The sequence below is a fragment of the Podarcis melisellensis genome (assembly GCF_964234715.1).
Source record: "Podarcis melisellensis genome assembly, chromosome: 7".
NCBI lineage: Eukaryota > Metazoa > Chordata > Lepidosauria > Squamata > Lacertidae > Podarcis > Podarcis melisellensis.
This window is the reverse complement of record NC_138539.1, coordinates 85,679,176-85,692,223: the sequence shown is the minus strand read 5'-3', so window position 1 is coordinate 85,692,223 and position 13,048 is coordinate 85,679,176. Positions and strand designations below refer to the sequence as shown.

Here is a 13,048-nt window from a genome sequence, read left to right as displayed (position 1 = left end):
GCTCAGAAGTTGCATAACAATGTAATGGATCAGGCCATTACAATGCTGGATCAGGCCAATGGCCCATCTAGTCCAGCATCCTGTTCTGCCAGTGGCCAACCAGATGCCCCAATAGGAAACCAGCTAGAGCACTTTCCCCTCCCACAGTTTCGAGGATCTGGTATTCAGAAGCATTGCCTCCATGGTCTGTGAGCATGAACTGAGCATGAAGGGGTGAGTTCCCATTTTTCTGTGGGTCGATGATCCTGGGGTGTTTGCTACCCCAATTTCCTGTCCTGGGTTAAAGGGTTTCTTTCCAATGAAATGAAGGACTCTCTCAGTACTGCCATTTAGCAACCAGTCTTCTGCCAAAAAGATTGCATAAGGGAAAGAGAGAGAAAATGAGTTCCAGGAGCTCAAAGGCAGCAGGGATAAATTTAGTGCTGGAACACACCATGGGGGAAAGTCTGCTGTGGCAGACCTTTGTGTTAATTGCAGTTCAGCCTGTGCATCCTGAGCCCTCGTCCCACTATCTGACCACATGTGCTAAAGCTTCTCCTTCTGATCTCACCTATCACCTACAGTGTTTTTTCACAAGTCTCCTGTAAAGCTTGGCAGGCTGGCTGGATTTTCTCTCCAATGTAGTTAAGTTGGTTTCTGGCTTCCTGCCTTGATGGCTGTTCCCCACTCTTTGCCCCCCAGAAGGCACTAGAACAGAATTTCTCAACCTTGGGTCCCCGACATCGTTGGGCTGCAACTCCCATCATCCAGAACCAACAGGAGCAGCAGTCAGGGATGATGGGAGTGGCAACCCAACATATGTGAACCCAAGGTTGAGAAAGGCTGCAGTAGAGTATCAGGATCACATTGCTTCTCTGTTGAGATTTGACCCTCCCCCATCTCCCCCTGCGAAGACCCAAAGGGTCAGGGAAGTGTTTCTAAGACCAACAGGTAGCATGTTGCCTCCTTATAGGGGGCCACAGTCCAGTAAATGAATAAATAAATACAATTTCCCTCTGGAGTTTTGTCATGAAGATTCAAGAAGTTGTTCCCCACCCCCATGGGGAGGCCCTATAATGCACATATTTGGAAACTCTCAAAAGTACATTGGACTCTCCTAAAAGGCTGCAGTTTGAACTTTAATTCATAATAGCCCTTGGAGCCAGAAGTCACCAGACCCTAATATATAGTGGGAGGGTGGGGTGCGGTATTTTCTCAGAAGGACAGTAGGAGATGGGTGATTGACTCAATGGGTATGGTAAACCTGTTGACAACTGTTAACGACTGCAATTAGCCCTATAGGAAAAAGCAGCTGATAGTATGCAGATGATTAGCATATGTAATGAGAGAGGCATCCAATATTAAGACCAGGTCTCTCCATAGTTTTCAGTTTAGTGATAAGTTGTAATTCAGCAACTTCTCTTTCAAGTTTGTTTCCGAAATTCTTTTGTAATAAGACAGCTGCTTTGAGATCCTGTATTGAATGTCCTGGGAGATGGAAGTGTTCTCCTACTGGCTTCTCTGTCTTGTGATTCCTGATGTCAGATTTATGTCCATTTATCCTTTGGAGCAGGGTTTGACCTGTTTGTCCAATATAGAGAGCTGAAGGGCACTGCTGGCATTTGATGGCATACACAATGTCAGACGATGAGCAATTAAATAGGCCTGAGATGATATGTTTGATCTTGTTGGGTCCAGTGATAGTGTTGTCTGGGTGTACGTGGCAGCAAAGTTGGCATCTGGGTTTACTGCAGGCTCTGGTACCAGTGTCCATGTTAAGTCCGCTTGCTGTATTATTGTGGGTGAGGAGTTGTTTAAGGTCGGGCGGCTGTCTATAGGCAATGAAAGGTCTTCCTCCCGGAGCTTGGGAAAGACAACTGTCATTGTCTAGGAGAGGTTGTAAATCTCTGCTGATGCGTTGAACTGTTTTAACTTGGGAGCTGTATGTGATTACTAGTGGTGTTCTGTTATTTTCTCTTTAGGGTCTGCCTTGCAGCAAGTTCTGCCTGTTGTTCAAGAATTGCAATGCACTGCACTAGGTGATGTATATGAAATTCCAATTTTAATACATTTTTAAAATAAATAAGAATGCTGGTATGAAAAATACAATTAAAATTGGTGTGGATGTTCTTCACTCACATACCATGCATCACCTGAATGAAGTGCATGGACCACTGGAAGTCCAGAGACCACATTTTAGGAGCCCCTGGCCTAGTGAATAGGTTTGCATTACCTTGGTGGATGCAACTTCAAGATGGGTTTATCTTCAGCCTTGCCCAATGAAAACATAGGGTTGCCTCTCTTTCTATCAGAGATTCAGTGCATTGGCGTAAGGAACGCCTGGCAAACTCACCTTCAGTGGAGCTTAGTTTCTTTCTGTACCATAGGCGCCGACTCCATGGGGCCTGAGGGGGCCCGAGCCCCCTCAAAAATGTGTTTGGGGGGGCTCCGCCCCCCAATAATTTAAGAAAATTATTAGTTATATTCTGCTTTGTAAAATCACAAAATTATGTTGGTATTTTTTAGTTTCCTTGTTTGACGATAGTTATCTTTTAAAATACATTCAGTAATGAGTTAAAACAAAGCCACTCCCGATCTAGAGAGGGGGTGGGGTTGCGGGCTCTCGACCCATCAACAATCTCGCGGGGCTGGCGTCAGCCCCGCGAGAAGCGGGGATTCCCCCTAGCTCATTAATACTCACCGCCCACAGCGGCAGCCAATCGGCTGCCGCAAAGGGCGGGCCCTCACAGGTTCACTTAAGGTTGGGGCAGCCCAGGGCTCGCCCCTTTCGTTCCCCCAGCAGCAGCGGTTTGGAGGTCTTGGCCCCCCCCCAATATTTTTTATAAGTCGGTATGGGCCCCCGCCCCCCCAATATTTTTTATAAGTCGGCGCCCTTGTTCTGTACAATCTGGTTGACTAACCTAAGCCCTGTACAGGATGGTAGACACAAGCTCAGATAGTATTACTTTTTTCATCCTACATCTTGACTGTTGGATCCTGAATTAAGGGAATGCTTTAAATAGAAAATGGGATGCGGGTGGCGCTGTGGGTAAAAGCCTCAGCGCCTAGGACTTGCCGATCGAAAGGTCGGCGGTTCGAATCCCCGCGGCGGGGTGCGCTCCCGTCTTTCGGTCCCAGCGCCTGCCAACCTAGCAGTTCGAAAGCACCCTCGGGTGCAAGTAGATAAATAGGGACCGCTTTCTAGCGGGAAGGTAAACGGTGTTTCCGTGTGCAGCTCTGGCTCGCCAGAGCAGCGATGTCACGCTGGCCACGTGACCCGGAAGTGTCTTCGGACAGCGCTGGCCCCTGGCCTCTTGAGTGAGATGGGCGCACAACCCCAGAGTGTGGCAAGACTGGCCCGTACGGGCAGGGGTACCTTTACCTTTACCTTTAAATAGAAAATAATTTTTCCTTTATGTCTTTGACAGATAGTCCCTTTGGAAAGTTCTGAAGATGCGTCTAATAGAATCAAGGGCAAGAAGATGCCTTTTTTAGTATTGCCTAACTGAGCGGAAAATAAATCCTTAAGCCTTCTAGTGGTTCATTGCATCCCTTTAAGCCGCAGTTTTATGGGTGGTGGCGGCTGGCTCTGCTCAGGCTCTCATTGTGTGGTAAACTTTGCCCAGTTCATAGAGGCTGGGGAAGCTCTTTCACAGATGAGTGGCTGTGAGTTAGTTGGCAATTTGGGAGTTAGTTGGCATCCATCTCGGGAGACAATGCTCCTTTGGGAGGGCTGCACCTTTGGGGGTGTAGTCAAACTACCTAAACTGACTGAAGTCCATTAGGTTTTTTCTTTCTTATTTGCTTTCAGGATTCGAGGAAGTGTCTCAGATGCATTTCATGTTCTGGACCCAGCTACAGGGCATGATGGTGCCATGCTTTGACTTGCTCTGGTGGCTGCATTTTCTCCCTCAGTCCCTTCAGCGGCTTCTGCTTCCATTCCACATTCTCATCCCAGGTCTATGAGAATCCAGGTAACTATTCCAGGTCCAGTGATACGGGAGCCTCTGTGATGGCAGATTCCTCCCTGGTTACTGGAGAGAATGACTGCGAAGGAGCTACATAGATTGATCCTGCCTTGGTGAGTTGGCATGCCTATCTCTTTTTTTAAAAAAAATGATTTTTATTATGAGTTTCAACATAACAAATTATCAAAAACATATCATCCTCATTCCACCATCCCCCTCCATTTCCCCCTCCCCCCTCCCCAAGAAGAACCCTCCCTCCCACCCAGACTTCCCTCAGCTCCTCTCTCCGGTTTTCCAACACATATTATTCTCTGCATTTTATTATTCAAAACCTGCCAAGGAGTCCAATTCATTTTGTTGTTTCTTTAAATACTTTGTAAAAGGTTCCCATTCTTCTTTAAAGTCACAGTTGTCCTTATCACGCAGTTTGTACATCAGTTTCACCAGTTCCGCATAGTCCATCAGTTTCCTTTGCCACTGTTCTTTTGTCGGGGTTTCTTCATTCTTCCATCCTTGTGCTATTAAGACTCTTACCACCGTTGTCGCATACATAAACATGTTCTTCATTTTTCTTGGCAGGTCTCTACCTACAATCCCTAACAAAAATGCTTCTGGCTTTTTTACAAATGTTAATTTGAACATTTTCATCAACTCATTATATATCATTTCCCTTTTTTATAATTTCTCTACAATCCCACCACATGTGATAAAAAGTCCCTTCCTTTCCTTGCATTTCCAGCATATATCTGACCCAGTTTTGTACATCTGTGCTGGTGTTATGTACCTATCTCAACCAGGCTGAGCTCAACCCAGGGAACAACAGCCTAGACTTTGGGCCTATTTGCCTAGGTATGAAGTCTTGGGCTTTGGATGTTCAGGGCAGCCATTTGGCTGGCCAGTGATAAACCTTTTTGCAAACCTGGGGTGGATCTACACACGGGCGGGGGGAGCTAGAAATAAGTCAGAAATTAAATTGTTACAACAAAAGAGGAGGGAAACGCTATGGGAAATGGTGTATAATTTTATTTACTCTACAGCGCCATCTGGTGTTGCATGTTTATAACGCATTTACAACGCTGTTTTTTGACTAATGTAGCTGGGTCCTTGGTCACTGCACAGCTTGGGGCATTCATGTCATGCTTCCTATATGGGGAGTGGATATTTTATTCTATTGTGTCATTGAGGCTCACTGTTAACATTCCCTCTTGTTACTCTGATTCCTCCCATGATCCAGAAGATTCAACTGCTATAGGCCAGGGTGCTCGTTGCGGCCCCACTATGGACCAGGATCTCTGTTTTGGGATCCCTCATCCTCTCCATGGAAAACCTATGGACACTTCCAGACCACGAGGATCTGCTGTTACAGAGCTCAGCTGTGCATCTCCAGCTGAGACTTACTTGTCTAACAGATTGACAGCTGAAAGGCTCTGGCTGACTGAAATGATCGTTTCTTGAGTGTTGTGACTGCATTGTCTTCCAGGAGGGCTTCTAATCACATCCATGGTTGCGCATATGGGATCTATTTGATCTGGGGTTCTACTGCTGAGATAGAGCCGGTGGCTAGAGTGCTATGCAACTTGTTATGCAATAAAAAATAAGTTTTGACAGAAAACCTGAAAATCAGACATAGCAAACATTGCCAGCGACTGGTGTCCTTCCTTATGGCCTCCCTGCTCAGTTTGTGACTTTTATTTCCTTCTCGTGTGTGTGTGTGTGTGTGTGTGTGTGTGTTTAACTGATTTGCATTGTTCCAGAATCACTGTGTACTTTCTAATCAGTTTGAAAATCTCTGATTATAAAGGTGGGATCAAGGAGAGTGACCGATAAGCAGATCTCCGCTATGTATCCCAAGGAACAGCCCAGCTCTCCTATTGCAACTCATCATATAGGGGAACTGAAAAAAAAGAAAATGCTAGTTAGATGTGGCAATACTGAGAGAGCTGGCACAAGCTGAATACATCATAAATGATACAACCCAAAGACACACAAAACAGTACAAGGGTATTGTTTAGTGTAGATGGTTTGCCGTACAATATCGGCTTGCCTCACACTCAACCACTTGGATCAGCGGAATTGGCACGACTGCAGGTGCCACGTCATACCCTTTTCACATTTGCAGGGCCGGCCCACCAATGTTGCGAGGTGAGGCAGCTGCCTTGGGCGGCACCCAAGAGAAGCAGCACTGAGTTATGCTGCAAGGCCACCGCTCTAAACATTAACCACACTGGTCTTGACTGGCAAATCTCCATGTGGAGCAGAGACACCCGTCCATATTGCAAGGCATGAGTAAAGGGAGTACAGCAAAGCCTGGTGCTTCTGCTCATTATGCTGGTTTCTCATTATTGTTGTTTAGTCGTTTAGTCATGTCCAACTCTTCGTGACCCCCTGGACCAGAGCACACCAGGCACTCCTGTCTTCTACTGCCTCCCGCAGCTTGGCCAAACTCATGTTGGTAGCTTCGAGAACACTGTCCAACCATCTCGTCCTTTGTCATCCCCTTCTCCTTGTGCCCTCCATCTTTCCCAACATCAGGGTCTTTTCCAGGGAGTCTTCTCTTCTCATGAGGTGGCCAAAGTCTTGGAGCCTCAGCTTCAGGATCTGTCCTTCCAGTGAGCACTCAGGGCTGATTTCCTTCAGAATGGAGAGGAGGTTTGATCTTCTTGCAGTCCATGGGACTCTCAAGAGTCTCCTCCAGCACCATAATTCAAAAGCATCAATTCTTTGGCGATCATACTCAGCATCATTTCTGCAGGGCCAGTTAAAACCTTCTACCTTACCCCCCCCCCGACTTGATTCCTTCTCTGCTTTGAAAAAAGAAAATTACAATAAAGGCCTTGGGTGTTGCTATTTGCACTGGGAATACTGAATTTATAGGCTTTAGTGTGGATTTTTTTTTAGTTTAGTTTGTTTTAAATCCTTGTAATTTTGGCTACCTGATTATAGCTAGATATGGAAGAATGGCATGAATATATTTGAATTATACACAACTGACAAATGTTCCTTAAATGTTCCCTAACCTTATTTACCAGGGCACCCTCTATTTTTCCTTCCTTGTTTCTGATAAAACACAGTTTGTATTTTGCCTTTTGGGGACGCATTTTCAAAATGCACCCCTCAAACTACCACAATCCAGGTAGTAAAGTTTGAAGCCATTTTATAACCAGATCTATTCTGGGATTTGATATTCTATCAAGCATTTTAATACATCCCTAGCTGAGGATACAGATGGCCAGACACAACCCCTGGAGGTATTTCCGTATTTCAGGGGAGAAAGGGAATAAATGTGTCCAACTGGGTTGTCTCCTCCAGGCTCAAGATCAACAGAGCAGTCGCCACAGGATTGATGCAGAGAAAACATTTCTACTCCGCTTTCCTCAAATACATCCGAGGTCTCAATATTTCTCAGGTTGTGTTACTGTGTGAGTGGATTTGAGAGGTGCTGTGAGGAGGCGTAGGAAGGGGGGTGCGGTGGGTGCGGCTCACCTCGGGTGTCATGACTGAGGGGGTGACAAAATGGAAGGCAAGTGGGCGGCACACCTCGCGCCCGGTGGCAGCAGCTCTGTTGCCGGGTCATGTCTGACCCAGCTGCAGAGAGCAGGAGGAAAGTGAGCAGCAGCTTCCCTGCCCCCTCCTACCCTGAACTGCGGTGTGTGGGAGGGCACCCTCCACACCCTGCCCACCTCAGGAGAGCGTCCGCCCTGGGCAGTGTGGGTATATGCTACACTGCTGGGGCTGGGGCAGCTTTTAGGAGGGCAGAGAGTGCACATCCTCCTTCTGAGGAGCAGACACGAAGCATGGGAATGAGGAGATTGGAAACAGTACAGTGGTACTTCGGGTTACATACGCTTCAGGTTACAGACTCCGCTAACCCAGATATAGTACCTCGGGTTAAGAACTTTGCTTCAGGATGAGAACAGAAATCGTGCTCCGGTGGCGCAGCAGCAGGAGGAGGCCCCATTAGCTAAAGTGGTGCTTCGGGTTAAGAACAGTTTCAGGGTAAGAACAGACCTCCAGAACAAATTAAGTACTTAACCCGAGGTACCACTTTACTGGGATGGCAACAGTCTTTGGTATACATTGGGATCTTCAGAGCCTTGGCAAAGTATTGCTTCAAGTATTTAAACCATGGGTAGGCTAACTAAGGCGCTGGGGCTGGATCCGGCCCAATCACCTTCTAAATCCGGCCCGTAGACGGTCTGGGAATCAGCGTGTTTTTACATGAGTAGAATGTGTGCTTTTATTTAAAATGCATCTCTGGGTTATTTGTGGGGCATAGGAATTTGTTCTTATTTTTCCCTTCAAAATATAGTCCGGCCCCCCACAAGGTCTGAGGGACAGTGGACTGGCCCCCTGCTGAAAAAGTTTACTGACCCCTGATTTAAACCTTTCAAAACATAGAAACCTTTGGAAATCTGGTATATAAACCAACAGCTGAAAGGCCTGAAGAAATAACAGGAAATAGAAGCCCATCAAGCAGTTTATGATGCAGAGGCATGTTGCATGCTGCGACATCAGTGGGCATGGAAATGAAGGCATGCCGTTGCAGAGAGTTGGGAGCGCCTGGTGGTTTGAACATGCCCGGCTTCAGTCGTGTCTATCGGAGTGGCAATTCAAGTCCTGCATGAAGCAGATAGTCATATTGTGACCTGTGAGATGAATACTGAAGCAGTGTACTGGGGAAAGCTCACTGAGGCCGAGGACAACATGAATGGCCAAATGTCCAACATCACAGTGACCTACAGAGATGGGCATGTGGCGCAACTAGAGCAGGTGTACATTCGAGGCAGCAAAATCCAGTTCCTCGTCTTGCCAAATATGCTGAAAAATGTGTCAATGCTGAAAAGTATGAAGAAAAAAACCGGGGCTCTGGGGCCGAAATGGGGCAAACCAGCTATCCTGAATGCCCAGGTAGCTGCCAGAGGAAGAGAGCGTGGCAACATCTTCCAGAACTGGTGGTAACATGGGATGCAGCCTTTTCTCAATGAATTGAAAACTGTTCTTGTGGAATGTGGTGCTGGTGGCAGTGGCATAGCGTGGGGGGTGCAGGGGGGGGCCGGCCGCACCGGGCACAACATCTGGTGGTTAGGGTTAGGGGGCGCAAATCCTCGGGTTAGGGGGCGCAAATTACTTGCCTTGCCCCGGGTGCTGACAACCCACGCTACGCCACTGGCTGGTTTTGGGCTTTTGTGTTCTTCAATAAATGTTTTTTCTTACAAAAAGGAAGTTTATGATGCAACAGTTACAGCACTACAGTGGTTAATGTTTGATGCTTTATTATGCTTTTATATGTGCTGGAAGCCATCCAGGGTGGCTGGGGCAACCCGGCCAGATGGGCAGGGTTTAAATAATAAAAGTATTATTGTAGTTGTTGCTGCTGCTGCTGTTGCTGCTGTTACAGTTGAGTCTGTGCATGTCCATTATAATAACGTGGGTGGTCAAAAGTTTTTTTAGGGTTTCCAAAGGTTTAGAGCTGCTAACAGCTGCTTTTTAACATCTGTATAAAGCTGTTGGGAGTGGTCATTAGGAGTTTTTGAGCACAGTGTCATCGGCACCCTGCTCTTTTTCTCCATATCACCTGAATCAGGAGAGGCTGTGAAAGTTCTAGATCAGTTTCTGAATGTCATGGTGGATTGTATGAGGGCTAAAAAAAAATTGTGTTTGAATCCAGGGAAGAGGCTCTTTGGGTAGGTGCAATGTGCTTTATGTGGGTTGCCCTTGGACCTGGTTCGGAAGCTCCAGCTGGTGGCCAGGGTGCTGGAAAGACACCATTGTGGAAGTATCTACACTGGGTGCTCATCTACTATGGAGCCTGCATTAATGTACAAAGCCCAAAAAAACTTTGATCCAGGAAACCTTAGGTACCACCCCAAGAGACGCAGGTGGCGCTGTGGTCTAAACCACTGAGCCTCTTGTGCTTGCCAATCGGAAGGTCAGCAGTCCCTGTGACGGAGTGAGCTCCCATTGCTCAGTCCCAGTTCCTGCCAACCTAGCAGTTTGAAAGCATACCAGTGCAAGTAGATAAATAGGTACAGATGCGGTAGGAAGGTAAATGGCATTTCCATGTGCTCTGGTTTCCGTCATAGTGTTCCATTGTACCAGAAGCAGTTTAGTCATGCCAGCCACATGACTCGGAACGCTGGCTCCCTTGGCCTGAAAGCGAGATGGGCGACAGAACCCCATAGTCACCCCTGACTGGACTTAATCGTTCAGGGGTCCTTTACCTTTTTACCTAGGTACCATCTAAACCCTTACATCCCTGCTTTATTGATATCATCTGCAGGAGGATCATTGGTTGTCCCCAACTGGCAAGGCTCATCTGACAACAGCAAGAAGCCGAGAGTTTCGTGTCACTGGCCCAGTCCTGTGGGATGCTCTGCCAATATAGATTCAGCAGGTACCTTCTGTTTGAACCTTTAAATGTCTGCTGAAAACTTTCTATGCTGCCAAGCTTATGCAAGCAAAAATAAATAAAATCTTTCCATAATGGTTTATTGATGGCCTTTGATTTTTAATCTTTGCGTGTTTTTATTATATAAGGATATTGTTGTAAACTTTTGATATTTTTTATGATACAGCTGTATATAAATATTTTTTATAAATAAATATTGCAAACTTGTAAGGATAAAAGGATGGGAGGAAACATGTATACTACTCTGAATTATCTAGGGAAATATAAGGATTTAAATGTAAGAATACATTTATTTCAGCTTTCAACTTTTTTCTGTTTGCCATTCTGAGCTTCAGTCTACAAGCTTCTCATTCTTTTTCTGAAATTAGGGATAATAACAACCTTGAAGTGGAAAGGGCAATATGGTGAATACTGCATTTGAAAGGCCATCCATTTATTTCCAGGAGGGCATCAGTAATTTCAGATCCCTAGATTTTTTTCCATGGAGCCTCAGATTCTAAAAACCACAAATGGCTGTAACTAACAGCTGTTGCCCACATTAACAGAATGAAAGGGTAGAATCCTGAACTGTGCCTCTTCAGACTGCGGCAAGGGAGGGGGTCGTGCATTCTTGTTTTCAGTGCCCACCATGTTAAACAAAACCAACACATCCCTGAATCTAACAAACTAGTTCATCAGTGAGACAGCTTTAGCATAGCCCTCACTATACTGTGCTAATTTACTGCATGCAAAGAAACTCATTCTAAGCTGTACAGTGGTACCTCAGGTAAAGTACTTAATTCATTCTGGAGGTCCGTTCTTAACCTGAAACTGTTCTTAACCTGAAGCACCACTTTAGCTAATGGGGTCTCCCGCTGCCGCCGCACCGCCGGAGCCCAATTTCTGTTCTTATCCTGAAGCAAAGTTCTTAACCTGAAGCACTATTTCTGGGTTAGCGGAGTCTGTAACCTGAAGCGTATGTAACCCAAGGTACCACTGTATTCAGAAATACCACAGTTGAGGCTAGTCCACTAGATGCACTGGGACATGACTCTGGTAAGCAGAATTGCAAGCAAACAATTAACTTCTCCCATATATATATTCAAAGGCAGACTCGGAGGCATTCGGATTTGTGGCGGGCCTAAAATGGCAACTGAGGTGGCTGAGGGGGAGAAGGAGGCCGCCGACGCTGCTGCTGCTGCTGTTGAGCCACTGACCAACCCCAGCCGGGAGCAATTCCTGAACTACATCGTCAACGTTTCCTTGCAGAAGATTGTGGAAGCAGGCAGCTACCATAGGTTTGCGAAGTGTTACAGTCGTCTTTACAAAGTGCAACCTGAACTCACCAAGTGTGTTTACAATCAGTTGATCTCCCACCTGCAAACCTCCTTTCGGGATAAGATCCAGGATCTGAAGGAAGAGGGGAATCTCAGTGTGCTCTTTAAATCACTAGTTGAACTTGTGGAAGAAGCAAAGAAAAGGGGTACACCAGGGGAATCCCAGAGGAAGACGTCCACAGTGCTATTGTACCATTCCTTCTGAAGCAGCACAGATTCCTACAAAAGGCCATAAAAGAAAAGGAAGAGGCGAACTCACGGTTGGCTGAAGCCATGCTGGCTGGTCAGAAGAGAATTGCAGACCTGCAGGAGGAGATCAGAAAGAGCAAGGAAGAGTGGCAGGCAGTTGCTCAAGAAGGTCAACAGATCGTGAGCAGCCTTGATGAGCTTTAGCGAGGAAGCAAGGCCTTCCTGGCTCCTCACAAATGGAGCCCCAACTGAAAAGGTGCTTTGGAAGGCTACGATCCCAGCCCAGGACTTGTAAAAGCTCTGAGGTGGGATTCCCCAAAGAACTAACAGGCCACAAGTCTACTGCAGTGTGAGACTCACTGGTTTCCAATTCTTGCAGAGTGTTGCTTTCACAATCCTGCCACTGGGCTATTAAAAAAAGTCTTTGCTGTGTGTTTGGGACCTGGACTATATGACCACACCCTGGACTGTGCAAGCCGGGGGCGTTCTTTTTGCAGCTGCTTGAACCTTCCTTTTCCCTTGGTCAAGGTGCATTTGAGCCCTTGAAATCCTCATCAGGAAACTGAGGCGGAGGTCACTTCCCACTGCAATATTCTCCCACATTTTATTGTTTCTCAGTCATTCTCTTTTCTTTCTGTAAGTTGCTCCCCTGCTTCTGTTCCTACTTAACACTTCTCGAAAACTCCATCTACCTCTTGTCTACCATGAAGCTCAGCCACTGGTGAGTCAATTGTAAGGTTGCCACAAAACAGCCTAAGTTCACAGCAGAATCATTGAGGTGTTTGGGGGGTGATCTAAGCAGCAGCACCTCCCCTTTCTTAGTTTGAAGGGAGAAAACATTTGTTAGCTATAAAGCAAGTACAACAAACCTCTCCTCTGAAATACTCTTTGTGTGTGTGTGTAACTTTTGAAGCAGATTAGAACTGCATTAAAATATTGCTACAAAAAAAAAGCCACACTCCCTCCTGTTCTCTGTAGACTTGTATCTTTCTGTTTGAGCTTAGAAACATTCCTGGAAATATTTGTGTCAGACTTCCATTCTCTGACCAATCAGTTCTCTGCACCACTCAGCCAATCCCAACCCAAAAGTATGGCTGTATACATGCAATACTGTTGCACACCACCCCAATCTCTGAGCAGTGTGAGTCTAGGGGTTCCAGGCTCTTTACCCAGGATTCAGTTTCCTT

The 13,048-nt window shown here is 46.3% G+C and overlaps 1 pseudogene across 1 annotated transcript; it reads left to right on the top strand.

Annotated features, from left to right (window-relative positions):
* Positions 1-11,481: 11,481 nt before the first annotated feature.
* On the top strand, positions 11,482-12,706 carry LOC309374787 (polyamine-modulated factor 1 pseudogene; annotated as a pseudogene). The gene has a single exon. The product of its transcript is annotated as a polyamine-modulated factor 1 pseudogene (transcript).
* Positions 12,707-13,048: the final 342 nt, after the last annotated feature.